Here is a 13,501-nt window from a genome sequence, read left to right as displayed (position 1 = left end):
GTTGTCGAGCCCCAAAAGATTACTGGCTATCGGCTTCCGTGGCCGGAGAGTGTCGGCGACCACGTCGAGAGGCTGGAAATCGACAATCACGGCAATCGCGTTTGTCACGGTAAGATAAGAGTGTCGCGGTCGCGACAGAAAAAAGAAGAAGTTTAATCGATTAAATTAATTGATTAAAATATATCTTAATCGATTTAAAATATGTGTAATTGATTAAATTGATGAAGTATAGTGAATTTGTGTAATTGATTGATGTAATCGATTCAAGCACGGTAACCAATTAAATAAGTTTTTTAATCGATCGTAATAATCGATTAAAAGAGGATGATCGGTATTTATAACTGTTCATCCATTTTTTTTAAGAAAAACTTTAATTTTATTAAATATAAAAAAAAGACCAAACAGTATTGTATGTTTAATTAAAATTTAACAAATATATTTATTAATTAATTAAATACATATAGAAATATATTATTAATTAATAAATACATATTTGATTAAATTTATGATTCAATTAATTTAAAATTGAATTAGATCAACTTATCCAATCAAGCCTACGTCTGGTTTAAATCATTAATTGATTTAAGCAAACCAGTTTGATTCAATGATACGTAGATCTGGTTCAAATCATTTATTGGTTTAACCAGGTTGGTTTATTATTGAATTAATTAGGATGATTTTAATTATATAAATTGGGATGATCAAATATGACCAGATTATTTTTATTGTGTCAAATTTGATCAAAAAGATTAGATTTGTTCTAATAGATCAGACTTAATCCAATGGACATTGGATTGATCAAACAGACTTAAATTTGGTCAATAAGTCTGAAATTAACTTAAATGGGCTTAGATTAAAATAATAACAGAACATAAGTAAGAAATCTCTGTCCAATTAGATTAGTTCTAATGAGGCCAATAAGCTAACCTTAGAATCTGGATTCCTGATCGATCGATCTAATGGGTCAGTCGACTTAAACTCCTGAAAATTAAGAAGATTTATTTTTCTTGATTTATAATGATGGTTCTATGTCTGTATAAATTGAATTAAACTGGTTTTGTACTAACTTATTTAAATTCAATTTTTCATATGACATGGATGATTACCACATTGGCTCGTCGTGAAGTGCGGTGAAACCAGCTCCGAGAGGAGATTTTGGATATAAAGTATAACTCCGCTTATGGAGTCAACGGATATGTTAGACGACTTGATAGACTATTTTGGAAACTTAGGTAACAAGAGTTCCTAGTCCTGGACACTTATAGGATTTGAGCTTTGATGCGTTCATTACTAGAGTATCATAGGATAATAGCAGATTATGTATAGGGAAGTCATGAAGGACGTCACATATTCAGAACTGTATGAGGAACTACTTCACCATATGGGTGAAGAAGAGCTTGAAGAGTCTGAAGAGGACCAGGAAATGTTTGAGGAAGATCCAGAAATGGATCCGATAGAGAATCCTGAAGTTGCCCCATCTAAGATTATCCTAAATGAGTCCAGGTTGATAAGGATAATGTTGACTACTGCACTAGCATTTATCCTAGTGGGAGTGGTGCTAGCTTATCTATGTTACTAGTGTTTTGTTACTGTCGTTATGTACGAACAGTATTAACCCATTTAGTTTTTGAGTCATGTAATAATTCATGTCATTATGTACAAACAGAGTTATGTTATGTGTTAACTAACTTTCCCATGATTAGTTCATGTGAAAATGATTAGTTCATTTTAATTATAATTCATTCATATCAAATGATTCGTTCATTAGATGAGATGTGTGTAATATAATTGATCAATGTTGATTAAATTGGCACATACAAATGATGAGTGGAAACATAGTTATCACTTGATTTTGTAAACCAATTCTAATTTACAGTGAGTCAATAATTAATTACATACATATGAATTACACTGAAATAATAAATAATGTGTTTATTTATTGTAGATTATGGAAACTAAAATATTATAGTTGAACTCAATAAGGGAGAAAAATTATATGGGGATAACTATAAAATCTGCCACCTCAAGATATAATACGTTCCTGATAAGAAGTTCTAGAGGCAGTAAATCAATTCATGGATAAACCAGCTGATAGTTCAACATTACAACATAGACATGACCTTGATGCCTATAAGGCATGGAAAATGAAGAACTCCATTGCTAAGGGAATATTTATTAGTTCAATGGTGGATGACTTGGTATTTGAGTATGAGTCATTACCATTGGCTCATGCTGTCTCGGCAGCCCTTAGAGAGAAGTATAGTGGGGTAAGCCTGAGTAAGCCCCGTTAGCTAACTATCAAGTTTGATAGCGGTAAAAAATACTCAAATGTTACCATGGCCCAACATCTCAGGGAGATGGATAACATGATTCGAGAGCTTAAGATTGCTAGTCATGCGTTGACCGATGAACAACAGGTTCAGGCAGTTATCTATTCCCTTCTTGATTCTTGGGAAATAATGAAACTGAATCTGACCCACAGTGAGAGTATCAAGACTTTCACTGATGTCTCACGCCATATAGAACTTGAGGCGGAGAGGATTGAATCCGCTAGGATTTCTAGTCAAGCTTTTGTAGCTAAAGGTTATGGTTCCAAGAATATGAAAAGATGATTTAAGAAAGAAAAGGGAAAAGGAAAGGAGGCTAGTGTTGTTGCTATTAAAAACCAAATCAAGAAGAAAGGAAAGAAATATGGATAAAATCCTAAGAGTAAATTGACTTGCTTCAACTGTGGCAAGAAGAGTCATTTTGCTCGGGATTGTACTAAGCCTAAAAAAGTAGATCCATCTTTAACTTCTTTCCATGAGCATTATGTTGCAAGTATAGTGTTGTTAGCTGATTCTTATCCTTTGTCAATTTTAGATTCAGGAGTAATGAACCACATAGCACGTGATCGAGCTACATATGTGGAGTACCGTCGGGTACTGGCTAGCAATAAATGGATATATATAGGAAATAATGCAAGAATTGAAGTCAAAGGAATTGACACTTGCAAGCTCAACCTACGTGGTGGGCGTATCTTGTTTCTATATGTCATGTATGCTCCTGAGATTCGATGGAATCTGATTTCAGTCATTTGTCTTCTTGATTTAGGTTATTATGTAAATTTTTACAACCGTTGTGTAGAACTTCGAATTAACTCTGTGTTAATTGGACATGGTTATGTAACAAATGGTTTTATGGTTCTTGATGTAGAACCAAATAATAATGATGGTTGTTTTTCAAACATTGCTCTTACTAGTAATACTGATGTTAATGATGAAATTTAGCATGCTAGACTAGGACATATAGGACAAGAACGAATGAATAGATTAGCTAAGGAGGGGTTTTTAAGCACTTATGCTAAGATTAACTTGTCTATATGTGAGCATTGTCTTGTTGGAAAGACAACTAGGAAACCATTTGATAAGGCTATTAGGGATGAATCACCATTGCAATTAATTTATTCAGATATTTGTGTTGGTGCAAGTTGCACCAGAATCAAACCTATGTTTTGATGTTGTCAAAGGTTCAAGTTAAGTCTTGTTGTGATATAATAAGTTAACTAAGTATGCAAGCATTTACTCAACCGGGAAAGACCTAGTTGGAGGCTAGGTAGGAGAAGTCTTAGCAGATTGTGGAACCCAGGTGGAAAGAACAAGTGGGTCGAGAGGACTTGACACTTAGCAATGAGATCGAGAGGTCTGGAGGACCAAAGATCGAGAGAAAGTCCTAGCGAGTCGATCAAGGATAAGTGAAAAGTCCAAACAGATCTGGAGGATCAACGTTTGGTAGGTAAGTTGAGGTAAGCAACTGGAGGAGCGATAGTGAGGACGTGTTCCTGAAAAGAACAAACTAAGGTCTCTGATCCAACTGAAGAAACTGGGAAGGTTTCCAAGTTGAGATCAAGATAGTTGAACTGTCTATTATTATTACTCATACATTAGATATACTATTACTGTGTTAGTATTTGTTTTGCAGGATTATTATCTAATACTATTTTGTAGATTTGGCTTAATCAGTCGACCAAATTAGATGATCGGTTGACCGGACAAGGCCAACTCAAAGCAGATATCAGTTTAGACCAAAACAGAGCAGGGTTCGATCAAATCTTGATCGGTCGATCGAACCAGAGGATCGGTTGACCAAACCCTTATCACGCCCCAGAGGAGTCTCTGCCAGAGAAAAATTCAGCAGCATCACCCCTGTACCGGTGACAATCTGAAACCTAAGTACACAACTCTCAGGGTCTCTCAATCCTCGACTAACACAACCGGAACATAAGTAATAATTTAAATAAACATTCCACGTAGTTATAATGGTACAGCCTCAAGCTGACTATACAACAAATTCCAACGACGCAGTTTAATATAAAATCTACTCCACTACAACGAGGAAAACACCACCCATAACAGAAAACCATCTCAGCGGAAAACATGGGCAGTATACCAAAACATCGATAAAAGATCCACGAGTACCAGAAACACACATCACAAGTATGTATAGGGTATAACAAGAAACAAAAGACTAAAAATAGAAAACCATCACGATACAAAGTGGGGACTAGCAATTGGAACTTTCTGACGACTTCAACCTTAAATAGGAAATAATCAACGGAGTGAGTTCAAGAACTCAGCGGGTATCGAGCAGATATGCATAGTAAGATATAGCTATCAACAATAATCATGCAGTACAGTCTTTTGAATAATAACAAGAAATGCAGAACTGAACAACAAAAGAAGTTGTACTCACCAGGACCTCCTATTCGGATACAAGGGTCGTCAGACCAAATACCTCATGCCTCCTATATGCATGTCAATCATATGCAATCACCAAAATGCAGCATCCAAAATGTAGTAATCACAAGCAATAAATGCAATCCATGCATATGATGCAAATGACATGGTCACCTCTAACGCCAGTCAGCCACCTTACACACGATGGTGAGATTGAGTGTCACGCCCCGGGGGAGTCCCTGCTAAAGGAAATTTCAGCAGCATCTCCCCTGGATGGGTGACAATCTAAATTTTTTCTACAAGCTCTCAGGACCCCTCAAAATCCTCGGCCAACACGGTCGGAACATATACAATAATATAAACAACAATCCATGCAGTTTATAATAAATCAGCCTCCGGCTGACTACACAACACATCACAACACGCAGTTAATTATAAAATCTACTCCACTACTTGAGGAAAATACTACCCACAACGGAAAAATTATCACAGCGGAAAACAAGGGTAGTAGACCAAAACTCAATATAAAATCCACGAGTACAAGATCTACACATCACAAGTATGTAGATCACAAAACAAGGAAACAAAGTCCGAAAGTAGAAAACTATATCTACATGAGGTGGGAGACTAGCGACTAGAACCTTCTGACAGCCTCAACCTGAAATAGAAATAAATAAAGCAACGGGGCGAGTTCAATTGTAACACCCCAAATTTCATGATTTAGAGTTCTAAAAGACCTTATTAAAAGACCTTATTAAAATCTAGAAATGTTTTAGAAAAATTCTAGAGATTTTTAGAAATTTTTAGAGTATTTTTATGGAATTTTTGGAGTTCGTTTGGTATTTTTACCAAGAGGAAGAAGTTTAAAAAAAATAATAAAAAAATATATATGTTAAAGCCGGGTTTTGAACCCAAGACCTCGGACCCGAACCAGGTTCTAATCGGATGCAGCCAACCAGCTGAGCTACACGATTTTTGTTAACCTTATATGGAGCGAAATATATATAAGCAGTATTTAGGAATGTTTAAATAAATTGAAAATAAAAGTGCGCGGATGAGGAATCGAAGCTGCGACCTGGGATTTGGTTAAAGCCGGGCTGACCAAGTGTGCTAGCGATCGTTTCTTATTAAGAAAGGAGAAATATTCCATTTAAGAAGTAGTTAATGAATAGGAAATAAATAGGAAGGAAAAATGGTTGCAGCCAAGTTTCGAACCCATGCGCTATGCCTTAAGCAGAACGCAGCCCACCAACAGACCAGCCGCGGGTTTGTTAATAAAACTCGAATCAAGTTGTATTTAAGCAATAGTTAGTTAACAGAATATTAAAGTTATAAGAAGAGAACTTAGGTTTTCCCCGTGACAAAATCTTCTCCTCTCCTCCTCTCGCGACGGCGCTTCTCCTCTCGGGCGAAAACAGAGACGAAGCTAGGGCTTCGTCTCCGGCGGCCGGCGAGCACCCTTCTCCGTGAGTTCTTCATACCTTTGTGATCCTCTCGTCGAGGAGAGCAAGAAGATACCAAGAGATCGTCGAGGAAGCATATATCCGAAGCCCTAGAAGCCTCCTTCTTCTCGGTTGTAAGTCCAAGAACAGCGGGGTGAGTTGCTACTCACCTGTAGTAGGAGTAGTTCCCTTCGATTGGTTTTCGATTTGTTTGATTTTCTTGCCACGATTGTGGATTTCCTGCGTAGCACAGCGTGTTGGTTCAATGTGTTTGTCTAATAGAATGTGGACTTAGTTTTATTTGCTCCTTTATGTTCTGTTGTAGTATGTGTAAAGAGGCTTTGCTTGTTCTATGAAATCCTTGGATCTGTTAGTTTGCTAGTGGGCAAGAACAGCCCTTGCTGTTGGTTCCAGATTGTATATGCAGTTTTATTTGCATTTCGTAACCATGAACAGCTTAATTAGAGCTTAGAACAGCCCCTCTTAGAGTTTGTTACAGTCAGGATTCTAGTATGCTTTGATTCCATGCTTGGATTTTTCTGTACAGCAAGTGTTTCAGTGTTTCCTGTTTCAGATTTAGTGTGCAGTTTTAGAACCATTTAGTTACTGCCGTGAGTTTGATAAAGAAGAGGAGAAGAGATTTTTAATTAGATTTTAAGCTTCAGCAGATTTTAGCTTTGTTTGTGCCATGCATTGAAAAGAACAGCCTTTGGAACCTGCTGTAACAGATTATGGTTGCTAGGGATTTAGTCCTTCCTTGCCTTTGGAACCTGCTATTAGTTTAAGAACAGTTAGTTAAATAGATTTATTTCTTTTAAGCATGATCGGCTTGTAAATGAACAACAATGAACAGATTTAATTAGGGAAGTTTCAGTTGGATCCTTAGTAGCTAATCCATACACGAAGTTTTGGTTTTCTGATGAACCTTTTAGTAGGAACGACTGATGTGGTTACCATACTGTTAAACCAGTTGTCATGGATTTGTTTAGCATTGCAGTTTTGATGGTTTAGCATTGGAAGATCCAATTAGATCCCTAGTAGCTTAACTAGATTTGCAGATTTTTGGTGGAACTTGTAATGCAGATTTTAGCAAGTTATAATGCAGAATTTAATTAAGTTAGTATGCAGAATTGTGTTAGCTTAATATGCAGAATTTTATTAGCTTAGTATGCAGATTTTGGTTAAGCTTTGTATACAAATTTTCAGTACGTAGGGTGTGTTCTGGTGCACACCAAGTGTTCGATAGAATGCTTAGCTCAGTAGGATGCTACAGTAAGCATCTATATAGCGCAGTGAATGCAGTAAGAAACATTTAATTCAGCTTATATAGTCTTGCTACAGCTTTTATGGACTAGATGTCCAATGGGTGGGCTCCCACAGTCGCCTCTAGGTTCAGATAACCTAGTTTTAGGTTCAGATAACCTAGTTAAAGCAAGGTAAGAAAATTAGCTATGAAATCAGTATTTTATTTTCAGCAGTGGCACTGTACTGGATTAGATATCCATTGGGTTGGGCTCCCACAGTCGTCCCTAGGTTTAGATAACCTAGTAAACCCTACTAGACTCGGAACTTGCAATCCCGGGTTTAGTTAGGGATGCGCGCACAGCAAGTACAGTTACCGGGCCCATCAGCAGCATGATTATTATTTTAATCTATTATGTAAATAGTTTTCAAAACTTCACAAATTAGTTATGTGAATACAAGTTAGACTCAGATTAGCATTAATTAGTTTAGCTTAGGTATCAATTCAGTTTCTTATTGATACACATGATAGTTCTATGATTAGTTATACATGTTTAGTATTTCAGTTAGTATGATTTCTTCGCTATTTATGAGCATGATTAGTTATACATGTTTAGTATTTCAGTTAGTATGATTTCTTCGCTATTTATGAGCATGATTAGTTATACATGTTTAGTATTTCAGTTAGTATGATTTCTTCGCTATTTATGAGCATGATTAGTTATACATGTTTAGTATTTCAGTTAGTATGATTTCTTCGCTATTTATGAGCATGATTAGTCATACATGTTTAGTATTTCAGTTAGTATGATTCCTTTGCTATTTATGAGCATGATTAACTATACATGTTAGCTTTTCAGTTAGTTGTTTTCTTTGCTATTTATGAGCATGAGTAGCTTTACATGTTAGTACTCAGTTTTAGCATGTTTTTATTTATATACATGCATATCGAGTTTTTGTGAGTAGATAGCGCTCACTAAGCTTTATGCTTATAGACTGCATTTCCTCCTACTGCAGATAAAGGAGAAACTAAAGTATGAAAGGAAGGCGACAAGGAGATGCCTTGTGTGATCGATGTGCGGTGGAGATCCATGGAGAGATCCGTAATTGGAAAATCAAGACTTTCTTTAGTTCTCTTTAATGTTATATTGAAATGGAGTTTATTTCCATTTGTAGTTCGATACCTCTATTGTTGGAGTGATATGGTTGTTTCGCATTGCAGAGTAGTTTCATATTTTATTGTGCCATTATCTTGCGTGGTTGTGAAAATATCCAGTCCATACGTCCCATAGGTGAGTATACTTACTATGTCTGGATATGGTCACCATAGGGAGACTCTGTCGAAATTTTTCGGTAGGGTTCCCATGTGATTTTTAATCATACCGGTTAAGTAGAGTTAGTAGTCAAGTAACGGTCATCCTTAGAGTGTAGTAGTAGTAAGAAGGGTGGTCGTTACATCAATGAACTCAACGGGTATCAAGCTGACATGCATAGTAAGATATATCTAACAGTAATAATCATGGAGTACAGTCTCCTGATCAATAACAGGAAATGTGAAAACTAAATAAGCAAAGAAGAACTATACTCACTTGGAACTCCTATCCTGACATAAGGGTCGTCAGACCAAATATCTCCTGTCGCCTGTATGCATGTCAAACATATGCATCCACAAAAATGTAGCATCCAAAATGCATCAATCACAAGCAACAAATGCAATCCATGCATATGATGTAAATGTCCTGGCCACCCCTGACGCCAGTCAGCCACCTCACACACGATGGTGAGGTCGAGTGGGTAGGGCTGTGACAATTGTGCACTCTGCCATCACTACTCCTGAGTCACTAAGTGGACAGAATACTGTCGAAGTACACCTATCCTTCTACCCCAAATCATAGTGAGAGAGCGCAATGCTCTTATCTCCCTATGTCATAGTTAAGAGGAGGGATCCCTGTCATGCTACCATGTTGTAGTCACACTACCCATGAGTGGACCAGCGGAGCCCTGACAGAGCAAACTGTACACATCCTGCCTGATATACCACTGACACATGAGTGGTTGTGTGTGCAGATCCATGTAATTGGCAATGTGCTCAACAATAATGGAGCTGATAATCGCTCAGCATGCAAAAATAGTATATGACACTAAGCATGTAAATCCTGACAAATACTAGCCTCCTTATAATGTGTACCAAAAAGGAAACCGAGTCCAAATCAATGATCTAGGTACACATGCCAAATGTAAACCTGGGTGCACATGCCAAGTAATAAAAAGGTACACATGCCAAGTATAAACTAGTACACATGTCAAGTATATCTAGTAGCTAGACCTGTATTCAGTAATGCATTGTATGTCACTACATAATTAAACATGGCAAGAATCAAGAGGATATAAACATAAATGTATAACAAATCAAGTATGGCATACTACGAGTATCAAGTAGTGACATACCAAGCAGATATAAACATAACTATTACTACTAGTTATAATCTACTAAGCATATCAGAATGACAATATCAAAAAGATAAGTCAAAGGTACCCGCCTAAAAAATGGAGATCGTATCCAAAATAGATCTCACATCGAGACGCACTTCTCGAATCAAAGTCCTGTAACAATATGCATAATTTAACTAAATACATATACAACATTTAGCTAAATTCAGTCCTAAACTATTTAAGGTAAACCCCCAATTGAAATAATTAACCTAATTTATTAATTTAATTAGGTTTAACTTAATCCATGATTCTTTCACATTAGATTCCGCTAACATAAATCAATTTCTACCACTTATCCAAACGCTGCTTGTTCTCCTTCTCCAACCACAACTTATGGTGGAATAAAACCCTCCAAGGCAATACTCTGAATGTCTTCAAGGTTATGATTCTAAGAAGATATGAACAGAAATATGGCATCACTAAATCAAGTCTAAAAAATGAAATTCATTACCCAAATTAACCACTGACCTCCTTCCTCTTTGGTGGTTTACTACAACCGGAGTAGCACTAATCAGGACTAGTTGTCGGCGGGGGCTAGCTGCTGGCAGCAGTGGAGAGGATAAGACTAGATCGGAAGAGATACAAGGCTAAGGCTCGACGGCATCTGCGATCACTGATTAACACAGTGGCATCCAAAACTAGGGTACGACGTCGACAAAGGCGGCAGCGCATAAGGATCAGATCTAGGGCACGGGGTGAAACTAGGCTTGAATCCTTACTCCTGGCCGAAGACTAAACTTGTGCAGAGGTGGCGCCTCGGTGAGCTAGGGCACGGATCCGTGGTGTGAGGTGAGAAGAAACCGAGAGCTTTGAGAGAGGAAGGCTCGGCACTGAACGGTGGTCAGCTTCAGGGGGCGACGACCGATCGTGGGTCCGTGGTGCTCAGCAGCGGCGCAGAGGGAAGAAGGGAGAGCGACACTAGTGTTGGGTGTTGCGTGACGCGAAGAGGAGGAGAAGGGCTTGGCCGGTGGTTTTGTACGCGCGAGAGAGGAGGTGTTGCATGGCAGCGACGGTTTGTGGCAACGACGACACGTCGATTGGGGAAGAGAAGAAGAACTGGCGTCGCGAGAGGTGAGGAGGAGAGGGATCGGGCTCGGGATAGAAAAGAAAGAAAAAGAAGAGAAAATAAAAAATAAAATATTATAACCTTAGGTATTTTAATTAAACACTAGATTAAATTTCTCAATCAACTCCCATCTTTGGGTATTCCAAACAGGCTTTTCCCAAGCCTATAATTTCATCCCCTCAAAATACTCCAATACGAGCTCTGAAAAATTTTAAAATATTTTTAAAAATTTCGTTAAGATTATTTCATAAATAATCTTATTATTTAATTATTATTTGGGTACTGTATTTTACATTCTCCCTCACTAATAAAAATTTAGTCCCTAAATTTCTGTTATTTACCATCAGCAAGTACTAACAATCAATAATCCATATAAATGCTGAACGGAAAGCTAACCCACATACCTCAAGTAAAAAGCTAGGGGTATTGAGCTCGGATTGTATCCTTAAGCTCTCAGGTGGCCTCTCGTCAAAATGATATTGCCATCCGACTTTAACCAGCCGGATAGTCTTGTTCCGTAGCTGACGCTCTTTGTGGTCCAGAATCCATATCGAAACCTCCTCGTAGGTAACATCAAGCTGAATGGGAACAGATATATCTGACAGAACATGTGTTGGGTCAAGTATTATTGGTTGCTACTCGGAATACCGTTCTAGTTCCCCTGTATAAAAATTTGTACAAGCATAGAACTATCATAGCTACCCATGTGCTCTACTGAAGTCAAATTTGGATTACAAATGATACTTAACATTATTAATCCAAATTGTCCTTCATAAGTTAAACTTGGATTGAAAATGATACTCAATATTTTTACTCCAAGTTTGATCGATGTGTTCTTCATAAGTTAAACCATATTACAGAAGTTAATTAAATATCTATTTCAAAGATCGACTTCCAGGTTAAACATAGTGAGACATTAGACCTTCTTGGGTATGAGATCATCCACCACTTCCTAGACAAACCCTTTCAAAGAAATCGGATATTTAACTTCTTACAGTAAACTAGGTTTAACTACAAAGACCTTAATAGAAGCACAATATCGAAACATGAAATCAAAAAATAAAATTGATAACAAAATGATAACCTAAAACTGATAGCCTCTTGTATTTGGGTTTTCAAGATCTATACAAAGAAGATAAACTAGTTATGATGCGGAAACAAATAACTAGTTATACCTTTCTTAGTAGCTTATAGACCTCTTGATCTTTTGTTGTATTCCTCTCCTCCTCTTGGACATCGTGTGGGCGACGTTCTACCAAGATGAAATCCACCCAAGCTTCTTCCTTTGCTTCCAAGTTTCGGCCACCAACAAACCTCCAAGGGATGCTAGACAAGAGAGCTTCCTTCTCTTCTTCTTCTCCTTCAAGCAACCGGCCACCAAGAGAAAACCAAACTTAATGCCGCTGGCCTCCAAGAAAGAAAACAAAAGGAGAAGAGAGAAGGAAGAGGGCCGACCACCAAGGGAATAGAAGAGAGGAATTTCGAGCACAATAGAGAGGATGCAAGGCTTAGGTTGTTCTCAATGAGGCACTCTCTCCCTCTCTTTTATAATCCTTGGTGAATCCAAAAAAGGAAAATTTTAAAACAAAAAATTAAAACTTCCTTTTATTCCTTTACATGGCTGACCACCACTTGTGCATCAAAGAAGGAAAGATTTTAAAAAAAAATAAAATCTCTCTTTTAAAATCCCTTTTGTGGTTAGCTATAAAAGGCATGTTTTATTAAATTAAAATCTTCTCTTTTAAATCCTTTTGTGGATGTCTATAAAAGAAAAGATTTAAAATAAAACTCCTTTTATATCATGGTTACAAAAAAGGAAAGTTTAAAATTAAAATCTTTCTTTTAAACATTATAGAAAACTACAAATAAGGAAAGATTTCAAATCTCTCTTTTAATCCTTTGTAGAAAACTATAAAAGGAAAGATTTTAAAATTTAAAACTCTCTTTTAAAATCATGTGGAAAGCATCATAAAAGGAAAATTTTTAACAAAATAAAAACTCCCTTTTATTTCCTTTTGTGGCCGATCTAAAAAGGGAAAGTTTTATAATTAAAATCATCCTTTTAAATCCTTTTAATGGATCTCTATAAAAGAAAATATTTTACAAAAAATAAAACTTCCTTTTCTATGTGTGGATGGTCGGCCCCTTGCTTGGGCACCAAGCAAGGCTTAGCTGCCCCTAGCTTGGGCTCCAAGCTTGGCTTGGCCGGCCCCTTGCTTGGGCTCTAAGCAAGGATGTGGCCGACCCTTAAGCTTGGTTAAGAAGTCGGACTTTAGGTAGATATAAGGCTTTATAAGAGGCTACAACAGGGACTGAGAGGAGGAATTGGTTTTGGTCTCCCGATGAGCTTGAGCTTCCCATGTTCGCCCCGAACACTCAATTCAAGGTCATCAATAATAACTCATAACACTAAAGAACTATTATTACATTACCACACTAATCCCATATTACAATATGAGCTCCTTCTTATCATGAGTACGTTAGTCTCCCTGTGTTTAAGATATCGAATGCCCACTAATTAAATGAGTTACTGATAACTCACT

The sequence above is a fragment of the Zingiber officinale genome, chromosome 11A (assembly GCF_018446385.1).
Source record: "Zingiber officinale cultivar Zhangliang chromosome 11A, Zo_v1.1, whole genome shotgun sequence".
Lineage (NCBI taxonomy): Eukaryota > Viridiplantae > Streptophyta > Magnoliopsida > Zingiberales > Zingiberaceae > Zingiber > Zingiber officinale.
The sequence above is the reverse complement of the archived record's forward strand: the minus strand, read 5'-3'. Positions refer to the sequence as shown.